The 14355-nt window shown below is 45.5% G+C and overlaps 1 protein-coding gene across 10 annotated transcripts in view; it reads left to right on the top strand.

Moving 5' to 3' along the window:
- Positions 1 to 14355, top strand: part of LOC119947716 (PDZ and LIM domain protein 5-like) — a 200106-nt gene that overhangs the window by 19499 nt on the left and 166252 nt on the right. For 2 of the 10 annotated variants that reach the window (XM_038769338.1, XM_038769342.1), the window contains exon 1: positions 8294 to 8514. The exons of 1 other annotated variant lie outside the window; for it this stretch is intronic. The gene's annotated coding sequence lies outside the window, so the exon portion shown is untranslated. Of the gene's footprint in view, positions 1 to 8291; positions 8515 to 14355 lie in introns of those variants that run through there. 7 more of the 10 variants (XM_038769343.1, XM_038769344.1, XM_038769346.1 and 4 more) reach the window with 5 other exon arrangements.

Below are 14355 nucleotides of genomic sequence, written 5' to 3' on the forward strand. Positions count from 1 at the left end.
CAATAAATACGATTGATGATGATTATTATTATATATTACATATATATACATATACGTATATTACTATATATACATAGTATATTACATAGTCATCCTTTCACAATCAATAAATACGATTGATGATGATGATTATTATATATTACATATATATACATATATTACTATATATACATAGTATATTACATAGTCATCCTTTCACAATCAATAAATACGATTGATGATGATGATTATTATATATTACATATATACATATACATATATTACTATATATACATAGTATATTACATAGTCATCCTTTCACAATCAATAAATACGATTGATGATGATGATTATTATATATTACATATATATACATATACGTATATTACTATATATACATAGTATATTACATAGTCATCCTTTCACAATCAATAAATACGATTGATGATGATGATTATTATATATTACATATATATACATATACGTATATTACTATATATACATAGTATATTACATAGTCATCCTTTCACAATCAATAAATACGATTGATGATGATGATTATTATATATTACATATATATACATATACGTATATTACTATATATACATAGTATATTACCTAGTCATCCTTTCACAATCAATAAATACGATTGATGATGATGATTATTATATATTACATATATATACATATACATATATTACTATATATACATAGTATATTACCTAGTCATCCTTTCACAATCAATAAATACGATTGATGATGATGATTATTATATATTACATATATATACATATACGTATATTACTATATATACATAGTATATTACATAGTCATCCTTTCACAATCAATAAATATGATTGATGATGATGATTATTATATATTACATATATATACATATACGTATATTACTATATATACATAGTATATTACATAGTCATCCTTTCACAATCAATAAATACGATTGATGATGATGATTATTATATATTACATATATATACATATACGTATATTACTATATATACATAGTATATTACATAGTCATCCTTTCACAATCAATAAATACGATTGATGATGATGATTATTATATATTACATATATACATATACATATATTACTATATATACATAGTATATTACATAGTCATCCTTTCACAATCAATAAATACGATTGATGATGATGATTATTATATATTACATATATATACATATACATATATTACTACATATACATAGTATATTACATAGTCATCCTTTCACAATCAATAAATACGATTGATGATGATGATTATTATATATTACATATATACATATACATATATTACTATATATACATAGTATATTACATAGTCATCCTTTCACAATCAATAAATACGATTGATGATGATGATTATTATATATTACATATATATACATATACATATATTACTACATATACATAGTATATTACATAGTCATCCTTTCACAGTCAATAAATATGATTGATGATGATGATTATTATATATTACATATATATACATATACATATATTACTATATATACATAGTATATTACATAGTCATCCTTTCACAGTCAATAAATACGATTGATGATGATGATTATTATATATTACATATATATACATATACATATATTACTATATATACATAGTATATTACATAGTCATCCTTTCACAATCAATAAATACGATTGATGATGATGATTATTATATATTACACATATATACATATACATATATTACTATAAATACATAGTATATTACATAGTCATCCTTTCACAGTGAAATTCTCCCACGTGAGCTGGGAATTCTCGAATGCCCACTGGATGCAGTGCTTGGGAAGTACGGAGCAAGAAAGTGACACATCCGCCCCGTCTACAAGGAGCTTTCACACTTGTATCGATCGTCAACTTGATTTTTGCAGGGCCTGGCACTCGTTTTCCTTTCACCTTCCCGTCAATCAATTGCATTTACTGAACATTTACTATCATCATCATCATCAATCGTATTTATTGAGCGCTTACTGTGTGCAGAGCACTGTACTAAGCACCTGGGAAGTACAAGTTGGCAACATATAGAGACGGTCCCTACCCAACAGTGGGCTCACAGTCTAAATGTGCAGAGCACATGTGCTAAATACTATGTGCAGAGCACTGTACTAAGAGTTTGAGAGAGTACAGTATAACGGAGTTGGTAGCCACGTTCCCTGCCCGCAGTGAGTTTACAGTCGGGAGGGGAAGAGGAGCACAGTAAGCGCTCAATAAATACGATTGATTGATTGATTGATTGAAGACGGACAAATCCAAGCACAGCATGACTTAGTGGATAGAGCGTGGGATTGGGAGTCAGAAGGAGCCGGCTTCTAATCGCAGCTCTGCCGCTTGTCATCATCATCAATCGTATTTATTGAGCGCTTACTGTGTGCAGAGCACTGTACTAAGCGCTTGGGAAGTCCAAGTTGGCAACATATAGAGCCAGTCCCTACCCAACAGTGGGCTCACAGGCTAAAAGGGGGAGACAGAGAACAAAACCAAACAGACTAACAAAATAAAATAAATAGAATAGATATGTACAAGTAAAATAAATAAATAAATAGAGTAATAAATATGTACAAACATATATACATATATACAGGTGCTGTGGGGAAGGGAAGGAGGTAAGATGGGGGGGATGGAGAGGGGGATGAGGGGCTGTGTGACCTTGGGCAAGTCATAGAGAAGCAGCGTGGCTCAGTGGAAAGAGCCCGGGCTTTGGAGTCAGAAGTCAGGGGTTCAAATCCCGGCCCCGCCAATTGTCAGCTGTGTGACGCTGGGCGAGTCACTTCACTTCTCTGTGCCTCAGTTCCCTCATCTGTAAAATGGGGATTAAGACTGTGAGCCCCACGTGGGACAACCTGATTACCTTGTATCCCCCCAGCGCTTAGAACAGTGCTTTGCACATAGTAAGTGTTTAACAAATACCACTATTATTATTATTATTTCACTTCTCTGCTTCAGGTATCTCACCTGTAAAATGGAGATTAAGACTGTGAGCCCCAAGTAGGTTTTGAACTGGGTTCAACCTGATTAGCTTGTGTCTACCCCGGAGCTTAGTACAGTGCCTGGCATGTAGTAAGTGCTTAATAAATACCATAAAAAAGCGCAAGGGTGATGAAGATGGGAAAGAGAGTAGGGGATAGGAGGACTCAGTGGGGGAAGGCCTCTTGGAGAGGTGATTTTAAGGTGGGAAGAGTTGATGATCCGTTGGAAATGGAGGAGGAGGGAGTTCCACGCCAGGGACAGGCCATGGGCAAAGGGTCAGCGGCAAGGTAGAAGAGATTGGTCCAATCAATCAATCAATCATATTTATTGAGTGCTTACTGTGTGCACAGCACTGTACTAAGTGCTTGGGAAGTCCAAGTTGGCAACATATAGAGACAGTCCCTATCCAACAGTGGGCTCACAGTCTAGAAGGGGGAGACAGAGAACAAAATCAATCATCAATCGTATTTATTGAGCACTTACTGTGTGCAGAGCACTGTACTAAGCACTTGGGAAGTACAAGTTGGCAACGTATAGAGACAGTCCCTATCCAACAATGGGCTCACAGTCTAGAACGGGAAGACAGAGAACAAAACCAAACATATTAACAAAATAAAATAGAATAGATATGTACAAGTAGAATAGAGTCATAAATATGTACAAATATATATACAGGTGGTGTCGGGAAGGGAAGGAGGTAAGATGGGGGGATGGAGAGGGAGAGAGGTCCAGGACATCTTTCTAAAGCATCGCTTGGCTCTCACCTCTCCACTCCTCAAAACCTTTTAATGGCTACCCATTTCAATCAATCAATCAATTGGCTTTGAGCCCCTCTGTCAGCTTCTCTTTCCAACCTACCCGCTCTTGTCCCCCACACTCACTGTGTGGTCTCAGTTCCAACCAAGTTTACTGTCTTTTATTCATTCATTCAATCATATTTATTGAGCACTTACTGTGTCCAGAGCACTGTATTAAGCGCTTGGAAAGTGCAATTCAGCAACAGATAAAGACAACCCCTACCCAACACCGGGCTCACAGTCTAGAAGGGGGAGACAGACGACAAAACAGAACAAATAGGCATCAATAACATCAAAACAGATCAATAGTATATCTATAATTCTTTCAGAACCCCGCGCTCAGCACTCTACTCTCAACTCCTTGCTCACATCATCATCATCATCATCAATCGTATTTATTGAGCGCTTACTATGTGCAGAGCACTGTACTAAGCGCTTGGGAAGTCCAAATTGGCAACATATAGAGACAGTCCCTACCCAACAGTGGGCTCACAGTCGAAAAGGGGGAGACAGAGAACAAAACCAAACATACTAACAAAATAAAATAAATAGAATAGATCATCAATCGTATTTATTGCACGCTTACTATGTACAGAGCACTGTACTAAGCACTTGGGAAGTACAAATTGGCAACATATAGAGACAGTCCCTACCCAACAGTGGGCTCACAGTCTAAAAGATATGTACAAGTAAAATAAATAAATAAATAGAGTAATAAATATGTACAAACATATATACATATATGCTCACATCCTTTGCCCTGCCTCGAATTCCTTCCCTTTTCAAATCCACCAGATGACAGCTCTTCCCACCTTCAAAGCCCTTCTGAAATCCCACCTCCTCCAGGAAGCTTTCCCCAATTAATTTACATCGCTCCAACCCCTGTCAACCGGTTAGTCATCCTAGTACTCGTGTAGAGATCGATATACCAACACCACCTATTCATCTAATCCCATATTTTTGATATTACCCAAGCGCTTAGTACAGTGCTCTGCACATAGTAAGCGCTCAATAAATACGATTGATGATGATATTATCATTAATGCGGAAATGCATCTGTTATGTTGTACTCTCCCAAGCGCTTAGTACAGTGCTCTGCACACAGCAAGTGCTGCATAAATACAATCGACTGACTAATATTTCCTTCCCCTTCCAAGTGCTGATAAGCAATTTCTGACTTTCCTATCTCCCTCAGAGTGTAAACTCATCGAGGGCGGGGGCTGTGTATTTTACTTTTATTGTACCCTCCCAACCACTCATAATAAATAGGAGCCCAATTACTATTGCTGATCGACTGATACAGGGTCAGGAACATAGATTATAGAGCAGGAACATTTAACTGCTCTCAGCTGGCACAGGTCAACACAGCTTGGGCCAATTTTGCCGAATTGTACTTTCCAAGCACTTAGTACAGTGCACTGCACACAGTAAGCGCTCAATAAATATGATTGAATGAATGAATGAATGAATTCGGTTGATTCGCGCACATACTAGAGCATCTCTCATTTGGATAAAGTAGGCAAATGGAAAGCGGTACAGTCCACAAAATTCAATTTATAATTTCTGCTGCCTGGATTCTGAGTTCTGAATCCTGGCTTCGAACCCAACACAGCTTGGGCCATTCGGTTGATTCGCACACATACTAGAGCATCTCTCATTTGGATAAAGTAGGCAAACGGAAACCGGTACAGTCCACAAAATTCAATTTATAATTTCTGTTGCCTGGATTCTGAGTTCTGAATCCTGGCTTCAAACCCAACACAGCTTGGGCCATTCGGTTGATTCGCGCACATACTAGAGCATCTCTCATTTGGATAAAGTAGGCAAACGGAAACCGGCGCTGTTAATAGTATAGTCCACAAAATTCAATTTATAATTTCCGTTGCCTGGATTCTGAGTTCTGAATCCTGGCTTCAAACCGATTTGGGCCTACCCAGCAACGGAGCCAGATTGGAGCTTCCTTTACAGCACTTAGAACAGTCCTTGGCACGTAGTAAGCGCCTAACAAATACCCTCATTTACTATAATTAGGGTACAAAGCTCGTCACCCTTTAGTGTTTTAGTCATTACATTTTAAATCATTGTAAGCTGTACGACTCACCTCAAAACGTGGCCAGCAAAGAATCGAAGTCGTTTTGGGGGTCGAATGGCAGTAATTCTGTGACAGCCCCTCATTCTCTCTCCTTGTTCAGCAAAGCCCGTGGAGCGCTTAGTACAGTGCTCTGCACATAGTAAGCGCTCAATAAATACGATTGATGATGATGATGATCATGAGAAGCCGCGTGGCTCAGTGGAAAGAGCCCAGGCTTGGGAGTCAGAGGTCGTGGGTTCTAATCCTGACTCTGCCACTTGTCGGCTGTGTGACTTTGGGCAAGTCACTTAGCTTCTCTGTGCCTCAGTTCCCTCATCTGGAAAATGGGGATGAAGACCGTGAGCCCCACGTGGGGCAACCTGATTACCTTGTATCTACCTTAGCGCTTAGAACAGTGCTTGGCACGTAGTAAGCGCTTAACAAATACCATCATCGTCATCATCCAGCGTGGCTTAGTGGCAAGAGCCCGGGCTTGGGAGTCAGAGGTTGTGGGTTCTAATCCTGACTCTGCCACTTGTTGGCTGTGTGACTTTGGGCAAGTCACTTAGCTTCCCTGGGCCTCAGTTCCCTCATCTGGAAAATGGGGACTAAGACTGTGAGCCCCACGTGGGACAACCTGATTACCTTGCATCTACCCTAGCGCTTAGAACAGTGCTTGGCACGTAGTAAGCGCTTAATACCATCATCATCATCATCATCCGGCGTGGCTTAGTGGCAAGAGCCCGGGCTTGGGAGTCAGAGGTTGTGGGTTCTAATCCTGATTCTGCCACTTGTCAGCTGTGTGACTTTGGGCAAGTCACTTAGCTTCTCTGTGCCTCAGTTACCTCATCTGTAAAATGGGGATTAAGACTGTGAGCCCCACGTGGGACAACCCTGATAATTTTGTATCCTTCCCCCCCAGCGCTTGGCATGTAGTAAGCGCTTAACAAATACCAGCATTATCATTATTACGATTATTATGCTCAGCCGGGGGGGGCGGGGTCCGGAAGGTGGGCGGAACCTGTGCGCGACGCGCGTGTCCTGATTGGCGCGGGCGGGGCGGTGGGCGGGTCCTGATTGGCTGGGCGGACAGGTAGGCGGGTCCTGATTGGCGAGGGTGGGCCTGTGGGCGGGGACTGAGCGCGACGGGCGTGGCCGGATCGGAGGGGCTTGGTGGGCGGGGCCTGCGCGCGGTGGGCGGGGCCTGTTTGGGGGCGTGTCCTGATTGGCTGGGCAGACCGGTAGGCGGGTCCTGAATGGCGAGGTTAGGCCTGTGGGCGGGGCCTGAGCGCGATGGGCGTGTCCGGATCGGAGGGGCTTGGTGGGCGGTGGCCTGCCCGCGGTGGGCGTGTCCTGTTTGGGGACGGGTCCCGATTGGCTGGGCGGGTCGGTGGGCGGGTCCAGATTGGCTGGGCGGGGAAATGGGCGTGCTCGGACTGGCGGGGCGGGTCGGTGGGCGGATCCCGATTGGCGGGGCGGTGGGCGTGTCCTGATGGGGGTGGATAGGGCGGTGGGCGTGTCCTGATTGGCTGGGCGGGGAGGTGGGCAGGTCCTGATGGGCGTGGGCGGGGTGGTGGGCGTGCCCTGCTTGGGGAGGAGGGCGTGCCCTGATGGGCGGTGGCGGTGGGCGGGTCCCGATTGGCTGGGCGGGGCGATGGGCGTGCCCTGCGTGGGGAGGTGGGCGTGTCCTGATGGGCGGGGGCGGTGGGAGGGTCCCGATTGGCTGGGCGGGGCGGTGGGCGTGCCCTGCGAGGAGCGATGGGCGTGTCCTGTTTGGCGGGGGCGGTGGGCGGGTCCCGATCGGCTGGGCGTGGAGGCGGGCGGGTCCCGATTGGCTGGGCGGGGCGGTGGGCGGGTCGGACTGGCTGGGCGGGGCGGTGGGCGGGCCCTGCTTGGGGCGGTGGGCGGGTCCCGATTGGCTGGGCGGGGCGGTGGGCGTGCCCTTCTTGGGGCGGTGGGCGTGTCCTGATGGGCGGGGGCGGGGGGCGTGTCCCGATCGGCTGGGCGTGGAGGTGGGCGTGTCCCGATCGGCTGGGCGGGGCGGTGGGCGGGTCCTGCTTGGGGCGGTGGGCGGGTCCCGATTGGCTGGGCGGGGCGGTGGGCGGGTCCTGCTTGGGGCGGTGGGCGTATCCCGATTGGCTGGGCGGGGCGGTGGGCGTGCCCTGCTTGGGGCGGTGGGCGTGTCCTGACGGGCGGGGGCGGTGGGCGTGTCCTGAGGGGGCAGCGGTGGGCGTGTCCCGATTGGCCGGGCGGGGCGGCGGGGGCGGGTCCCGATTGGCCGGGCGGGGCGGTGGGCGGGTCCCGATTGGCCGGGCGGGGCGGGGGGCGGGTCCCGCGGGTCCGGGCGGGCGGAAGTGCAGACGAGGCCGCGCCGGCGCCGCCCCGCGCTCCACTTGTCCGCGCTGCCGGCGGCGCGCGCAGCCCGGGACGCAACGCTCCGCGGACCGCAGCACCACCGCGCCCCGCCCCGCCCCGCCCCCTCCGCCGGTGAGTGGGTGAGAAATCCTAGCCGGGACTCAGCCTCAGCCTCATCGCGGTGCCGTTTGGGAAGCGCTCAGCGCAGTGCTTGGCGCATAATAAGCGCTTCACAAACACCCTCCTCGTCAGTATCATTAAGCGCTTACTACGTGCGAAGCGCCGGGGCGACTACAAGGTAATTTCACTCATTCACTCCTATTTATTGAGCGCCCGCTGGGTGCGGAGCACTGGACTAAGCGCTTGGGAAAGGACAAGTTGGGCAACATCTAGAAACAGTCCCTACTGATGATGATGGTATTTGTTAAGCGCTTACTATGTGCCAAGCACTGTGCTGAGCGCCGGGGTGGGTACAAGGTACTATTCATTCTTACATTCATTCACTCATTAAGTGCTTAGTACGGTGCTCTGCACACAGTAAGCGCTCAATAAATACGATTGATTGATTGATACATTCAATCGTATTTATTGAGCGCTTACTGTGTGCAGAGCACTGGACTAAGCGCTTGGGAAGTACAAGTTGGCAACATGTAGAGATGATGATGATGGTATTTGTTAAGCGCTTACTATGTGCCAAGCGCTGTGCTGAGCGCCGGAGTGGGTACAAGGTAATAATAATGCTGATGATGGTATTTGTTAAGCGCTTACTATGTGCCAAGCACTGTGCTAAGCGCCGGGGTGAGTACAAGGTACTTACTATTCATTCTTTCAGTCATTCATTCATTGTCAGTCGTATTTATTGAGCGCTTACTGTGTGCGGAGCACTGGACTTAGCGCTTGGGAAAGTACAAGTTGGCAACATCTAGAGACGGGCCCTACTGATGATGATGATGGTATTTGTTAAGCGCCTACTATGTGCCAAGCACTGTGCTAAGCGCCGGGGTGAGTACAAGGTAATATTCTTTCAGTCATTCATTCAGTCAGTCGTATTTATTGAGCGCTTACTTTGTGCAGAACACTGTACTGAGCGCTTGGGAAGTACAAGTTGGCAACATAGAGAGACGGTCCCTACTGATGTTGATGGTATTTGTTAAGCGCTTACTATGTGCCAAGCACTGTGCTGAGCGCCGGGGTGAGTACAAGGTAATATTCATTCTTTCAGTCATTCATTCAGTCAGTCGTATTTATTGAGCGCTTACTGTGTGCGGAGCACTGGACTAAGCGCTTGGGAAGTCCAAGTTGGCAACATCTAGAGACGGGCCCTATTGATGATGATGGTATTTGTTAAGCGCTTACTATGTGCCAAGCACTGTGCTGAGCGCCGGAGTGGGTACAAGGTAATAATGCTGCTGCTGCTGATGGTATTTGTTAGGCGCTTATTATGTGCCAAGCGCTGTGCTAAGCGCCGGGGTGAGTACAAGGTAATATTCATTCTTTCGTTCATTCATTCAGTCAGTCGTATTTATTGAGCGCTTACTGTGTGCGGAGCACTGTACTAAGCGCTTGGGAAGGACAAGTTGGCAACGTATAGAGACGGCCCCTAGTGATGATGATGATGGTATTTGTTAAGCGCTTACTATGTGCCAAGCACTGTGCTGAGCGCTGGGGTGGGTACAAGGTAATATTCATTCTTACATTCATTCATTCAATCATTTATTGAGCGCTTACTGTGTGCGGAGCACTGGACTAAGCGCTTGGGAAGTACAAGTTGGCAACATCTAGAGACGGGCCCTAGTGGTGATGATGATGGTATTTGTTAAGCGCTTACTATGTGCCAAGCACTGTGGTGAGCGCCGGAGTGGGTACAAGGTAATAATGCTGATGATGGTGATGGTATTGCTAAGCGCTTACTATGTGCCAAGCACTGTGCTGAGCGCCGGAGTGAGTACAAGGTAATAGTCATTCCTTCGTTCATTCAGTCAGTCGTATTTATTGAGCGCTTACTACGTGCGGAGCACTGTACTAAGCGCTTGGGAAGTACAAGTAGGCAACATATAGAGACGGTCCCTAGTGGTGATGATGATGGTATTTGTTAAGCGCTTACTATGTGCCAAGCGCTGTGCTGAGCGCCGGAGTGGGTACAAGGTAATAATGCTGCTGATGATGGTATTTGCTAAGCGCTTACTATGTGCCAAGCACTGTGCTGAGCGCCGGGGTGAGTACGAGGTAATATTCATTCTTTCAGTCATTCATTCATTGTCAGTCGTATTTATTGAGCGCTTACTGTGTGCGGAGCACTGGACTAAGCGCTTGGGAAAGTACCAGTTGGCAACATCTAGAGACGGGCCCTACTGATGATGATGATGGTATTTGTTAAGCGCTTACTATGTGCCAAGCACTGTGCTGAGCGCCGGGGTGGGTACAAGTTAATATTCATTCTTACATTCATTCATTCATTCAGTCAGTCGTATTTATTGAGCGCTTGCTGTGTGCGGAGCACTGTACTAAGCGCTTGGGAAGTACAAGTTGGCAACATATAGAGACAGTCCCTACTGATGATGATAGTATTTGTTAAGCGCTTACTATGTGCCAAGCACTGTGCTGAGCGCTGGGGTGGGTACAAGGTAATATTCATTCTTACATTCATTCATTCAATCATATTTATTGAGCGCTTACTGTGTGCAGAGCACTGTACTAAGCGCTTGGAAAGTACAGGTTGGCAACATCTAGAGACGGGCCCTACTGATGATGATGATGGTATTTGTTAACCTCTTACTATGTGCCAAGCACTGTGGTGAGCGCCGGGGTGGGTACAAGGTAATAATGCTGATGATGGTGATGGTATTTGCTAAGCGCTTACTATGTGCCAAGCACTGTGCTGAGCGCCGGGGTGAGTACAAGGTAATATTCATTCTTTCAGTCATTCAGTCAGTCGTATTTATTGAGCGCTTACTGTGTGCGGGGCACTGTATTAAGCGCTTGGGAAGTACACGTTGGCAACATATAGAGACGGTCCCTAATGATGATGATGATAGTATTTGTTAAGCGCTTACTATGTGCCAAGCACTGTGCTGAGCGCCGGAGTGGGTACAAGGTAATAATGCTGCTGATGATGGTATTTGCTAAGCGCTTACTATGTGCCAAGCACTGTGCTGAGCGCCGGGGTGAGTACGAGGTAATATTCATTCTTTCAGTCATTCATTCATTGTCAGTCGTATTTATTGAGCGCTTACTGTGTGCGGAGCACTGTACTAAGCGCTCGGGAAGTACAAGTTGGCAACATCTAGAGACGGGCCCTACTGATGATGATGATGGTATTTGTTAAGCGCTTACTATGTGCCAAGCACTGTGCTGAGCGCCGGGGTGGGTACAAGGTAATATTCATTCTTACATTCATTCATTCATTCAGTCAGTCGTATTTATTGAGTGCTTACTGTGTGCGGAGCACTGGACTAAGCGCTTGGGAAGTACAAGTTGGCAACATCTAGAGACGGGCCCTACTGATGATGATGATGGTATTTGTTAAGCGCTTACTATGTGCCAAGCACTGTGCTGAGCGCCGGAGTGGGTACAAGGTAATAATGCTGATGATGATGGTATTTGCTAAGCGCTTACTATGTGCCAAGCACTGTGCTGAGCGCCGGAGTGAGTACAAGGTAATATTCATTCCTTCGTTCATTCAGTCAGTCGTATGTATTGAGCGCTTACTACGTGCAGAGCACTGTACTAAGCGCTTGGGAAGTACAAGTTGGCAACATATAGAGACGGTCCCTAGTGGTGATGATGATGGTATTTGTTAAGCGCTTACTATGTGCCAAGCGCTGTGCTGAGCGCCGGGGTGGGTACAAGGTAATAATGCTGCTGATGATGGTATTTGTTCGGCGCTTACTATGTGCCAAGCGCTGTGCTAAGCGCCGGGGTGAGTACAAGGTAATATTCATTCTTTCAGTCATTCATTCATTCAGTCAGTCGTATTTATTGAGCGCTTACTGTGTGCGGAGCACTGGACTAAGCGCTTGGGAAAGTACAAGTTGGCAACATCTAGAGACGGGCCCTACTGATGATGATGATGGTATTTGTTAAGCGCTTACTATGTGCCAAGCACTGTGCTAAGCGCCGGGGTGAGTACAAGGTAATATTCATTCTTTCAGTCATTCATTCAGTCAGTCAGTCGTATTTATTGAGCGCTTACTGTGTGCGGAGCACTGGACTAAGCGCTTGGGAAGTACAAGTTGGCAACATATAGAGACGGTCCCTAGTGATGATGATAGTATTTGTTAAGCGCTTACTATGTGCCAAGCACTGTGCTAAGCGCCGGGGTGAGTACAAGGTAATATTCATTCTTACATTCATTCATTCAATCATATTTATTGAGCGCTTACTGTATGCAGAGCACTGTACTAAGCGCTTGGAAAGTACAAGTTGGCAACATCTTAGAGACGGGCCCTACTGATGATGATGGTATTTGTTAAGCGCTTACTATATGTGCGAAGCACTGTGCTAAGCGCCGGGGTGAGTACAAGGTAATAATAATGATGATGATGGTATTTAAGCGCTTACCATGTGCCAACCACTGTGCTGAGCGCCGGGGTGGGTTCAAGGTAATAATACTGATGATGATGGTATTTGTTAAGCGCTTACTCTGTGCGATGCACTGTGCTAAGCGCCGGGGTGAGTACAAGGTAATAATAATGATGGTGGTATTTGTTAAGCGCTTGGCGCATAGTAAGCGCTTAATAAATACCATCATCATTAGTGCTATTAAGCGCTTACTATGTGCGAAGCACTGTGCTAAGCGCCGGGGTGAGTACAAGGTAATATTCATTCATTCAGTCGTATTTGAGTGCTTACTGTGTGCAGAGCACTGTACTAAGCGCTTGGGAAGGACAAGTTCGCAACATTTGGAGACGGGCCCTACTGATGATGTGGTATTTGTTAAGCGCTTACTATGTGCGAAGCACTGTGCTAAGCGCCGGGGTGAGTACAAGGTAATATTCATTCATTCATTCAGTAGCATTTATTGAGCGCTTACTGTGTGCAGAGCACTGTACTAAGCGCTTGGGAAGGACAAGTTCGCAACATTTGGAGGCAGGCCCTACCGATGATGATGGTATTTGTTAAGCGCTTACTATGTGCCAAGCACTGTGCTGAGCGCCGGAGTGAGTACAAGGTAATAATAATGATGATGGTATTAAGCGCTTACTATGTGCGAAGCATTGTGCTTAGCGCTGGGGGAGCTACAAGGCAGTAATAATAATAACGATCGTGGTATTTGGTAAGCGCTTACTGTTTGCGAAGCACTGTGCTAAGTGCTGGGGTAGGTACAAGGTAATAGTAATGATAAGGATGATGGTATTAAACGCCTACTGTGTGCGAAGCGTTGTTCTAAGCACTGGGGGAGACACAAGGTAATAACAATAATCATAATGATGATGGCATATGGTAAGCGCTTACTGTGTGTGAAGCACTGTGCTAAGCGCTGGGGCAGGTACAAGGTAATAATAATATTCATTCATTCATTGTCGTATTTATTAAGCGCCTACTATGTGCGAAGCATTGTTCAAAGGGCTGGGGGAATCAATCAATCAGTCGTATTTATTGAGCGCTTACTGTGTGCAGAGCACTGTACTAAGCGCTTGGGAAGTACAAATTGGCAACATATAGAGACAGTCCCTACCCAACAGTGGGCTCACAGTCTAAAAGGGGGAGACAGAGAACAAAACCAAACATACTAACAAAATAAAATAAATAGAATAGATATGGACAAACAAAATAAATAAATAAATAAATAAATAAATAAATAAATAAATAGAGTAAAAAATATGTACAAACATATATACATATATACAGGTGCTGTGGGGAAGGGAAGGAGGTAAGATGGATTCAGGATTCATTCCATCGTATCTATTGAGCGCTTACTGTGTGCAGAGCACTGTACTAAGCGCTTGGGAAGTACAAGTCGGCAACATGTCTGAGAGGACCCAGGACGAGCGTCATCTTTGAGCACTGTAACAATAATAATAATGATAGCATTTATTAAGCGCTTACTATGTGCAAAGCACTGTTCTAAGAGCTGGGGAGCACCTATATAAATGTATATACGTGTGTACGTATTTATTACTCTATTTTATTTGTACAT

Source organism: Tachyglossus aculeatus, chromosome X5 (assembly GCF_015852505.1).
Source record: "Tachyglossus aculeatus isolate mTacAcu1 chromosome X5, mTacAcu1.pri, whole genome shotgun sequence".
In the NCBI taxonomy this organism is placed as follows: Eukaryota; Metazoa; Chordata; class Mammalia; order Monotremata; family Tachyglossidae; genus Tachyglossus; species Tachyglossus aculeatus.